Consider the following 11,212-nt stretch of genomic DNA (forward strand, 5'->3'; position numbering starts at 1 on the left):
CCCACACTAATTGAATGATGATTTCTTTAATTTTCATAAAGATTAATTGTGTGATAAGTTGAAATGACTTGCAATATAGTTGTAAAAAAAGAGAAAATAAAAATGAAGAAATAAAATGTCTTAGGAAGAGGGGATTTTCTTGCTAACTGGCTAAAAAGAAAGGTCATTTAAGGGCATCCATTGGTTTAATCCTTTCCAAACCCATCCTCAGACGAGGGGCAGCCCTGTTGAGCCTCATTCATCCTGACATTCATCAATCCATTCACCCAACTGGGTCATCCCTTGCTGGGCCTCGCATGATTTTGGTTCGCCCCGAACTTCAAAAATCCTTCACCACCAAAATTGGGGCAATCCTTTCAAGCCAATCATTTCCATATCCATCACAAATTTTTGAACAAATTCATTCAAACTCTTCCCCCGATTCCCAAACTAGGGGGCAACTTTGTATGTTTTACATAACCTTTTCGCCCGTTCTCTAAAATTAGGGCAACTTTGTGAAGTTCATATGTTTTGGCCCATTCAGAACCTGGGGCAACTTTGTTAATCTCACATTTGTTTCATCTGTATATTCAAGGTTCGTACCAAGACCAGGAAATCCCTTGTTGGGCCTCTCAGATTTGTCCGCACTAAAATTCATAAATCCACCCTCAAAACAGGGGCAGACACTTTGGGGCTCTGAGTCCATCATTCGTAAACCCGAAATGGGGGGCAACTTCTTTTTGAACCTCACTTAAGTGACTCATACCCAAAACCAGGGGCAATTTTGCAAAAGTTATATGAATTTCACACCCTCACAATTCACAGATACATTTGTCCATACCTATCTTTTTACCATGCCCCCAAACTGGGGCAACTTCTGAGTATCTACGACTTCACATTGGCATTTGTATTTGTTTTAAGGAGTAAGAGGCCCAAGTAGCCAACCCGGTACTCTCCAAATCCTTCCACATATTTGTCCCAACCCTTGATATCAAGCATGTACGCACTAATATTTCGTCAAGAAATTTCTAGCACAGAAGCTTCATTTTGAACATTTGACTTTAGAATTGGATATCCTGTCAATACCAAATTTCGTCCGGATTGATTTTTTTTTTGGCTTTTGCATTTTTTTCATTTTTATTTTTTATTTTTTATTTTTTTGTTTTACTTTATTTTTGCTTTTTATCCTTTTATTTTTTTGTTGATTTATTTATGACTTTTTTTTTAGTATTTATTTATTATACTTTATTTTATTCTTATATTATTTTATCTTTATTTTTATTTTTATTTCTCACTTTACTTATTCTTTTTCTTTTCTTCTTCTCTTTTTATTTTTATTATTATTATTTTATTTTCATTTTTGTTTTTTTTAGTTTTATCTCTGTATATTTTATTTTGTTCTAATATCATATAACTAAAAAGAAGAAGAAGAAAAAAAAGCATTTTTGTTTTTAAAAAAAAAAAAGAATGATGAGAAAAGATACGAGAAAAGAGAGAATGTTTTGGGGTTGGGGGACAAAAAAAAGCAAAGAGCAGGGTATGTGCTGGAGGGGGAGAGGCAGAAACGGTTTTTTGTAGAGAGTGAGTGGTGGCAGATGCGTTAGGGGTGTACGAAATTGGTACAAGGCGATTTGGGCATACGGGCTGGGTGCGGAATGATTCGAGGGCAGAAAGAATTGCACAAAAAGCACAAAGAGAGCAGAGAAAGCGGGGATTCTGGTTTTTGGACAGAAAAGGAAGGAGCAAATATACACACAACGGGGGTTGTTTGGGGGGCATCCATCATCTTCGATCATTGGTGAAGGCTGCTAGAGGACCTCCACCATTGGCACCTGCAAAGAAGAACAAGAGACATTATTCTCAGAAAAGAGAGGGGAGAAGTCGGCCACTCAAGGGAGAAGGGGATTCATTGGAGACGCAAGGTGGGCAATAACAAACGGATCTTCGAGAGGTAAGTAATACCTTACACTCCATGTTCTACTGAGTTGGTTACTTGCCCATAACATATCTCTGTTACGATTGTTGTTAAATTTGTATATGAATGTTGTTGAATACACTGGATTTGTATATGCTCATTGTTACCGAACATCATCGTCACCCTTCCCACACCCACTCCTATCCACTTCTCTGGTATTATTTCCATCTCTCTCCTCCGACTCCATCTACTCAAGATTCTATCAAAAATAGGCTTCCACGCCTCTGCCCATTTCCAGCCATCAACATTGAAATTGAAACAGCAAACAGATACTCACAAAGAAAAATCATATAACAGAGATAATAGAACAGTGTCTTCATCCTCACATAACCATTCCACTCACCCTTTAGAACCTCCATCCCAACTCACGCATAACACCATCCTCAACCTGCATTGCAAAGTCACCGAGATTAAGCACCAATCACCAAGAACAATGACCAACTTCCAGCACCCAAACACAAGCTCGTGCTTTACCTTCACTGAATCAAAGCCAGAATTTGCCACTGTGCCATCCACCATCGCCTTCCACCATTCAACACCAATCTCCACTTTCATTCATTCTTGTCCAATCTAAGAGGAGGCACACTCACCCACCTTCAGGCTCACCATCACGTTGTAGAACACTAGATTAAGGTAGTAGTGGGTAGAGGGAGAAGAGAAACAGAGAAGGAAAGAAGGGCTTGGAGCTGTGGCCGGTGACGATTAGGGGCGAGTGGGAGTGCTTTCGACGTTTCAGCCGCGACTCGCAGTGGGTGGTTTCGACTGAGGCGGTGGCCCGAGCGCGACGAGCGACGGAGGAGGAGAGATTTCGCCTCGACTGGCGACGGCTCCGGTGGCTCGCGGCTGCCAGTCGGATGGAGGTTGGGCGTGCGGCGGGGGTTGGAAGCAGTAACGCCGTGGCCGCCGTTTGGTTTTGAGCACACCGGCAGCGAGAGGAGAGGGACCTTGGATCTCTGGAGCTGAGTATGAGTGTTGGGAATGAGAATGGGAAGGCAGAACCCCTAGGGGAATTCTAGGTTAGAAACCACCCGGGTGGGCCAAGCCCATAAATAAGCGCACGTAAGCCTTTTTCGAACGCCTCTGCCCCACATGCTGAGTGGAGTTTGGAAAGCTTTCTTCAACACCGTCCAGCCAAGTTTAGTGGGACGTGTCCTCCTGATGAGGCAGGGTTCGACTACTTCAATGAATTTACTATGAATACCGAACGGTCAATGACCGTTTCGCGAACGAACGTTCATTTTTCATATGATCTTCATATTCAAATTCAACATACAGTAACCATATTTTTCAATACAAATTCTCATACATTTTCTAAATCAGATCATAGTATAGTTCATAATTCTCATGCCAAATCTCATTATCAAAATCATATAGTAAAATCGGATACTAAAATTCATACTCAATAACATTCACAGAACATGCGTCCAACACATTATACATCACAGATCATTCATGCAACACAACGTAACTCAAGAATGAAATTTAATAAGCTTCCCTTACCTGGATTGTGCGTTCGTTCTACGGAAGGAAAACCAGATTCCAGTACACTCTTCTACACTTAACGTTCAGCCCCAAAAACTCCTTAAGCTAAAATACAGAAAACTAATATCGGTTCAGGGAAAGTGCATGCAAATTCAGAACGAGGCTTGCATGTAGCTAAGGAAGAACAATGAAGAATCTGGAACTTACCCGTTTCAGAATCCAAAACCGATCGGTTCCAGATGAAGCTCACGTTGCAGGGATCGTTCTCACGGTGCTGAAACGTGAACGGAGCAGAGAGTGGTGAGTTGTGGAAGAGAGAAGGAGAAGAGTTCTAGAGAGAAGGTGGAGAATTTGAGATTCAGAAATCCTGGGGAAGAAGATGAATCGCACAGAGAAAGGGGAAGAGTTTTCCAGAAATTAAGTTTCTCTTCCCAGGCAGGACGTGCGTCCATTCCGTGGCTGCCACCCGTCTTCCATTAACGTTTTGGAACGTTCCAAAAATGACATCTGGACGTCGCATGCAAGAGTACGTGCGTGTCGTTAATGGCACTGAACACATGTCCCGGGCGTTAATGGAAGCAGAGTGGTGATTCAGCAGGGAATTTAATGGACGTGACAATCCCCCTAAGTACAAAAATTTTCGTCCTCGAAAATTGAAGACTTACCAGGAAATAGATGAGGGTATAAATCTCTCATGGAATCCTCAACTTCCCATGTAGAGTCGCCAGTCTTGTCGTCCCACACTACTTTCACCAGTCGAATGTCCTTCCTTTTGTATAACTTAGTACGAACGTCTTCAATGCGAACCGGCTTCATCTCCAGCGTTCGGTCTTGTCGAAGACGAACGTCCTCAAGCTCCAATATGTGCGAGGGATCAGATACGTACTTTCGGAGTTGAGAGACGTGAAATACCGGATGAAGGTTGGACAATTGAGGAGGTAAAGCCATTTCGTATGCAACTGGTCCAATCTTCCTTGTGATCTGGTACGGCCCCACGAACTTGGGAGATAATTTCTTTGATCGTAACGCTCTGCCTACTCCAGTAGTTGGATTAATCCTTAGGAAAACGTGATCGCCAGCTTTGAACTCCAAGGGTCGTCTTCTCTTATCGGCATATGACTTCTGCCTGCTTCTGGACGTCTTCAATCTCTCTTGAATTAACTTCACCTTTTCAGTAGTTTGTTGAACGAGCTCCGGTCCCGTTAATATGTTTTCTCCTTCTTGAAACCAGCAAAGTGGTGTGCGGCATTTACGTCCGTAAAGAGCTTCGAAGGGAGCCATTCCAATGCTGGACTGGAAGCTGTTGTTGTAGGTGAACTCCACTAATGGCAATACCTCGTCCCAAACGCCTATATGATCTAGTACGCACGTCCTCAATAAGTCCTCGAGCGTCTGAATCGTTCTCTTGGATTGACCGTCCGTCTGAGGATGGTACGCTGAACTCATTTGGAGTTTGCTGCCCAGTTCGCTTTGCAACGACTGCCAAAACCGAGAGGTGAATCTTGTGTCTCGGTCAGAGATGATGCTGGACGGCACTCCATGCAGACGAACGATCTCTTTAATGTAGAGTTTGGCCAAGTTGGTCATGGACATCTTCAAGTTGACAGCTAGGAAGTGGGCACTCTTTGTAAGACGATCCACTATCACCCAAATGGAGTCGTGATTCTTGACCGTGCGAGGCAAGTGAGTCACGAAGTCCATTGAAATGCTGTCCCACTTCCATTCGGGAATCTCCAAAGGTTGTAGTAGTCCACCCGGTCTTTGATATTCAGCCTTAGCACGTTGACATGTTAGACATGATGCCACAAAGCGTGCAACATCATTCTTCATCCCTGGCCACCAGAACGACGGCTTGAGATCGTGGTACATCTTAGTCATGCCCGGATGCATGCTAAGACGGCTGTGATGACCTTCCTCCAGAATAATTCTCTTCAGCTCGCCATCATTCGGAACGCACGTTCTACCCATGTAACGCAACATGCCGTCCGTTCCCGTATTGAAATGTTTGGCCTGATCCGTACCGAGCGCGCTTAAAATCTTCACCAAATCTTCATCCTCCCTTTGCTTCATCCTGATTCGGTCGAATACGTTACTTGCTATTCTGAGGTTGCAGCATCTAATGCTGTTCGGCTCCAACTCGAACTGCAACCTTAGGTCTCTAAAATTCTCCACCAAGCTCCATTCTCTAACCATCATGGACGAGACATGCACCACCTTCCTGCTTAGTGCATCTGCCACCACGTTCGCTTTACCCGGGTGATAAAGCAACTCAAAATCATAATCCTTTAGAAATTCAAGCCACCTCCGCTGCCTCATATTCAACTCCTTTTGATCAAAGAGGTACTTGAGGCTCTTATGATCACTAAAGACTTGGAAAACGGATCCATACAAGTAGTGTCTCCAAATCTTCAGGGCAAAGACGACCGCTGCCAGCTCTAGGTCGTGCGTTGGATAATTCTTCTCATGTATCTTCAATTGCCGAGAGGCGTACGCCACTGCTCGTTTCTCTTGCATAAGAACGCACCCCAAACCTTGGTGTGATGCGTCACAGTAAACTTCGAAAGGTTTGGCAGTGTCCGGAATTACCAAAACTGGAGCGCTCGTCAACTTCCGCTTCAGCTCTTGAAAACTAGATTCACACCGATCGGTCCAAGCGAACGGGTGATCCTTCCTGGTCAGTTGTGTTAACGGTGCTACTATCTTAGAGAATCCTTCTATGAAACGCCTATAGTAGCCCGCGAGTCCCACGAAGCTTCTAACTTCTGTTACCGAACGAGGGCTTTCCCATTCCAATACCGCTCGTACCTTGGCCGGATCAACTGAAATCCCTCCAGCGGACACAACGTGCCCCAAGAACTGCACTTCCTTCATCCAGAATTCACATTTGGATAACTTAGCGTACAGCTCTCTTTCCCTCAACACTCCAAGTACCAACCTTAAGTGCTCTTCATGTTCTTCACAGTTCTTGGAGTAGATGAGTATATCGTCAATGAACACCACCACAAATTTGTCCAAGTACGGCCTGAAGATCCTATTCATGTAGTCCATGAAGACTGCTGGAGCGTTCGTCACACCGAACGGCATGACTACGTACTCATAATGTCCATACCGAGATCTAAAGGCCGTCTTCTGAATATCTCCTTCCTTAACACGAATTTGGTGGTAGCCCGATCTCAAATCTATCTTGGAGAAGACGCTCGCTCCATGCAATTGATCCAGCAGGTCGTCAATGCGAGGCAGTGGGTATTTGTTCTTGATGGTCAGCTTATTCAATTGACGATAGTCAATGCATAGCCGAGAGCTGCCATCCTTCTTCTTCACCAATAACACAGGCGCTCCCCAAGGTGACACGCTTGGACGGATGAACCTCTTGTCCATCAATTCTTCAATTTGCTTTTTAAGCTCAACCAATTCAGCGGGTGCCATTCTATATGGTTGAACGGATATAGGAGCCGCGGTAGTTACCAAGTCTATGGTAAATTCAACTTCACGAACGGGAGGCAATCCAGGCACCTCATCCGGAAAGACGTCCGGGAATTCGTCCACAACCGTTCGTCCTTCAGTGTACTTGTTGGACGAACGTTCAAAACCCTCATCCGTAACCCCTCTGTCTTCATGCGTCATGATCAAGAAACAACTGGCGCCTTCCATTATATCTTCCTTAATTTGACTGAGCGTCACACCCAACTCTTCTTCATATTCCTCAGGAAAAATTAACTCTTTAGCTCCACAATCTATGAGAATGCGATTGGTATTCAGCCAATCCATTCCCAAAATTACTTCTAAATCTGAGAGAGGCAAACATATGAGGTTCACCTTGTACCTACGCCCTTCTACCTCAATAGGACATCTAACGCACACAGTAGATGTCCTAATCTCTCCAGCTGCTGGGGTTGACACCACCAAGTCAAACTGCATGTCACTCTCAACTATTCCCAACTTATCAACGCACGCCTTCGAGATGAAGGAGTGTGTCGCCCCCGAGTCAAACAGCACACAACATTGCTTTCCATGAATTAAGCAGGTACTGGTGATGAGCGTACCTGAGCTCGCGGCTTCCGCTCCAGTGATCGCATACACACGCCCAACAGCTTGGGCTCGTCCACCTCTCCCTTGCTGATTCCTTCCAGCGTTCGGCGGCCTCATCAATGCACGTCCCCTCATATTACACTCGTTCTCCAGGTGGCCATGTCTTCTACAACGAGTGCAATATTTTACTCCTGCTAGTTGAGGACAGGCTGACTTGAAATGGGGTCCTCCACATTGAAAACACCTTACTGCCCCTGATTGTCCGGTCTGTCCAGCCACTACCACTGCTTGCGATCCACTTGACTGTCCTGGACGCGCGTATGGAGTACTATTCCGAGTCAGATTCGGTCTTGTTAATATCGGCCCCCTGGAAGTCTGTTGCTTCTTACGCTGCTCAGCTTCAGCCATGTTCTTCTCCAATACCTTTGCTCGCTCAACCATTGCCGGAAATGAACGTATACACAGGCTGGAGATTAATACCTTTAGATCGCTCCTCAAACCATTCTCAAATTTCCTACACTGCCATTCCGCACTGGTTGCCATGGTATTAAAACGAACCAAGTGCTTAAACTTGTTCGTATACTCAGAAACAGTCATCTCAGCATCTCAACATCCACTCATCAATTTTTTTAACGCCGTCCAGCCAACTTAACGGAAAGGACTCAATTGATATCAATTTTCAAAATTAAGGACCATTTTGATACACTTTAAAAAACGAGGACCCAATTGAGAAATTCGTACATAAATAGGGATGTAGTAAATGATTAAACCTAATTTTTTTAATAGTATATGAAAAAAACTCAATACAAATAAGGTTTAATGTCTCCGTAGGTCCCTATTTTGGTCATGAATTTCAAATAGGTCCTCTTCATTTTCGGCGTATCAATTGAGTCCTTGTTTTTGTAAAATTGAATCAATTACAGGACTGCCGTTAATTTGGAGAAACGGCCGTTACGGTATTGGTTAGGTGGCATGGTTGAGTGCAGTAACTAATCAGACGTGGCATTTAAAACGATTATTGTATTAAATAATTGGTATGCACGTATGTTTATTCAGTTTTGGGGTAAGGGCAAAGTAGGAAATTTGAAAAAATTAAAGGGCAATTGAGATTGGGGAAAGATTATTAGAGTATTAGGGTTCGCGTGAGAGGCCAAAAATCGCGATCGTAAACATAGCTGAAGCGGCAGAGTGCATGCAGTGGGCGGTGTCTGTGGGTCCTTTTGTTGTTGGAAGCAAGAAGCTGAAGCACGTGGTCAGTGGAGGTTCATCTAAAGGAAGGTAAGTGTTTGTGCTTTATTGTATTCGTTTTTATTCAATCGAAACTACATCGAATACGTGGTCCCCCATTGATGTATGGTTTGGTCTCTGGTTTTGATTGCATTTTGGTGGTCCCCCATGTATGTTTCAAGTTATTTGACTTTGTCTGAGTGCGTATGTTTAAAGTTATTTGATCTCTGTGCCTGTTTTAATATATATTTTTTTTGTCGTCATATGTTTTCATAATAGGTCTGTAGATATATTTATGTTGTGTTGTGCGTAATGGAGGACGCTATTGTGTGTGTGTTCCACCATGGAGGAAAGTTCATTAATGATAGTACCCTAAAGTATGAAGGGGAGACAACAACTTTGTCCTTTGACCCTGACACGTGGAGTTTTTTTGTGGTTGTCAGTGTAGTCAAAAGTTTAGGATATGAGAATTTGAAAGATTTATGGTACTGTTTAGGAGGGGGTTTAGTGTTGGAAAATAGGTTGGAACAATTGATTGATGACAGAGGTGCCATGCATATGGCTAACTTAGCTAGGATTAATGGTGAAGTTCACTTATACGTTGTCCATGTAGTTTCTGATCCCGAAGTCATTCATATGCTTGAAGACATTACTAATGATGAAGGAGAAGTTGAAGTTAATGGTACAGTACAAAAAGAGGTTGAAGAAGATGGTGATTCTGTTAAAGTAAATGGTGAAGGTGATGGTGACTTACAAGAGGTGAATGTTTGTGAAGAAGATGGTGAGGGTGTTGAAGTAAATGGTGTAGTTGATGGTGACTTACAAGAGGTCAATGTTTGTGAAGAAGATGGTGACGGTGTTGAAGTAAATGGTGTAGTTGATGGTGACTTACAAGAGGTCAATGTTTGTGAAGAAGATGGTGACAGTGTTGAAGTAAATGATGTAGTTGATGGTGACTTACAAGAGGTGAACGAGGGTGAAGAAGATGGTGGTGCTGTTGAAGTAGAGGTTGAAGGTCATGGTCACGTACAAGAGTTGCATGAGGTTGAAGAAGAGCAAGAGTTGAATGTGTGTGAAGGAGTCGTGGAGGATGAAGTTTATCTTTGTAGTTGGAGTACATCTACTGAAGAAGGTGATGTACATGGAATTAATGAGTGCTTAGAGGGCCTAGTAGATGTGAGTGTTGAATGTGATATAGATGGTGATGTAGATTGTAATGTCGAAGTAGAAGTAGAAGTACAAGTAGAAAGTCTTTATGATAGTGATGATGACCGTGATAATGTCAGTGTTGAATGTGATGGTCATGACGATAGAGGATTGTCAGATTTTGAGTGGAAATCTGAGGAATTTTTTAGTGCAACAGATAGTGATGAAGAGGTTAATGACAGTGAAGGTTATGGGAGGTTTGGTATTTTTTGTATGCCAAAAAGTATGGTAGACTTTACATGGGAAGTTGGGACTTTTTTTGCAGAAAAGCAAGATATTTTAGATGTTGTAAAAGGGTATGCCTTGGAAAATGGGAGGAATATAAAGTTTGTAAAAAATGACAAGAGAAGATTGAGGATGAAGTGCTTTGGTGCAAAAGGAGAATGCCCATGGACCATATACTTTGGTTATATGGAGGCTGTAAAATCATGGCAGCTGAGAACTAAAAAAGACATTCATACATGCAGCAGGGAGTTCAACCTGAAGTTAGTTGACGCCAAGTGGTTGAGCAAAAAGTTGGTGAAAACAGTTCAGGAAAATCCTAAGATGAAGGGTGTTGATATTCGTGAAAAAGTTCAAAGATACAATCATTTTCAGGACCAATTTGTCCAAAGATCCAGGCCAGATTTACAAAGGAATCCCAAGCAACCAAGAATTGGATACCTAGGTAACTTTATTCATAACTTCATAAATGTTTATTCATTCCTTCGTAAACTTTATTTCAGACACTTAAATGTGTTGTTTAAATTTTTTATTTCTTTATAGCTGGTCAGCACACAAACTGTTTGAAGTAAGACACATCTCCCAAAGTGGAGAAAAATTTGTTGTAAACATAGACGAGTTCTCCTGCTCGTGCAGGAGATGGAGCATCACAGGGATTCCATGTTGTCACTCCCTTGCCGCAATGAAGTTTCTTAATATTGATGGCCAGCAGTTCATTCCGGCTTGCTTTCTAAAGTCCACCTATGAAGAAACCTATGCATCAATCGTATATCCCATCAACGGCAACAACATGTGGGACCTAACACCATATCCGGATGTCATGCCTCCTAGGAAAAAGGTTATGCCTGGAAGACCTAAAAGGAAAAGAAGACTGGAGCAGTGGGAGATCAGAAAGGATGATTCACGAGTGAGCAAGGGTGGTTTGCGGAAGAGATGCGGGATATGTAGGGAGGTTGGGCACAACAGGAGTCGTTGCCCGAAAGCAACCGAAGAACCAATCATGCCATCATCGCAATTATCTGAAGTGTGTATGAATGATGAGGAAGCTGAACTATAGATGTCTGTAATAGTCTAAGGAACTTTGGTTATGTA

Source organism: Vigna angularis, chromosome 8 (genome assembly GCF_016808095.1).
Source record: "Vigna angularis cultivar LongXiaoDou No.4 chromosome 8, ASM1680809v1, whole genome shotgun sequence".
NCBI classification, from domain to species: Eukaryota; Viridiplantae; Streptophyta; class Magnoliopsida; order Fabales; family Fabaceae; genus Vigna; species Vigna angularis.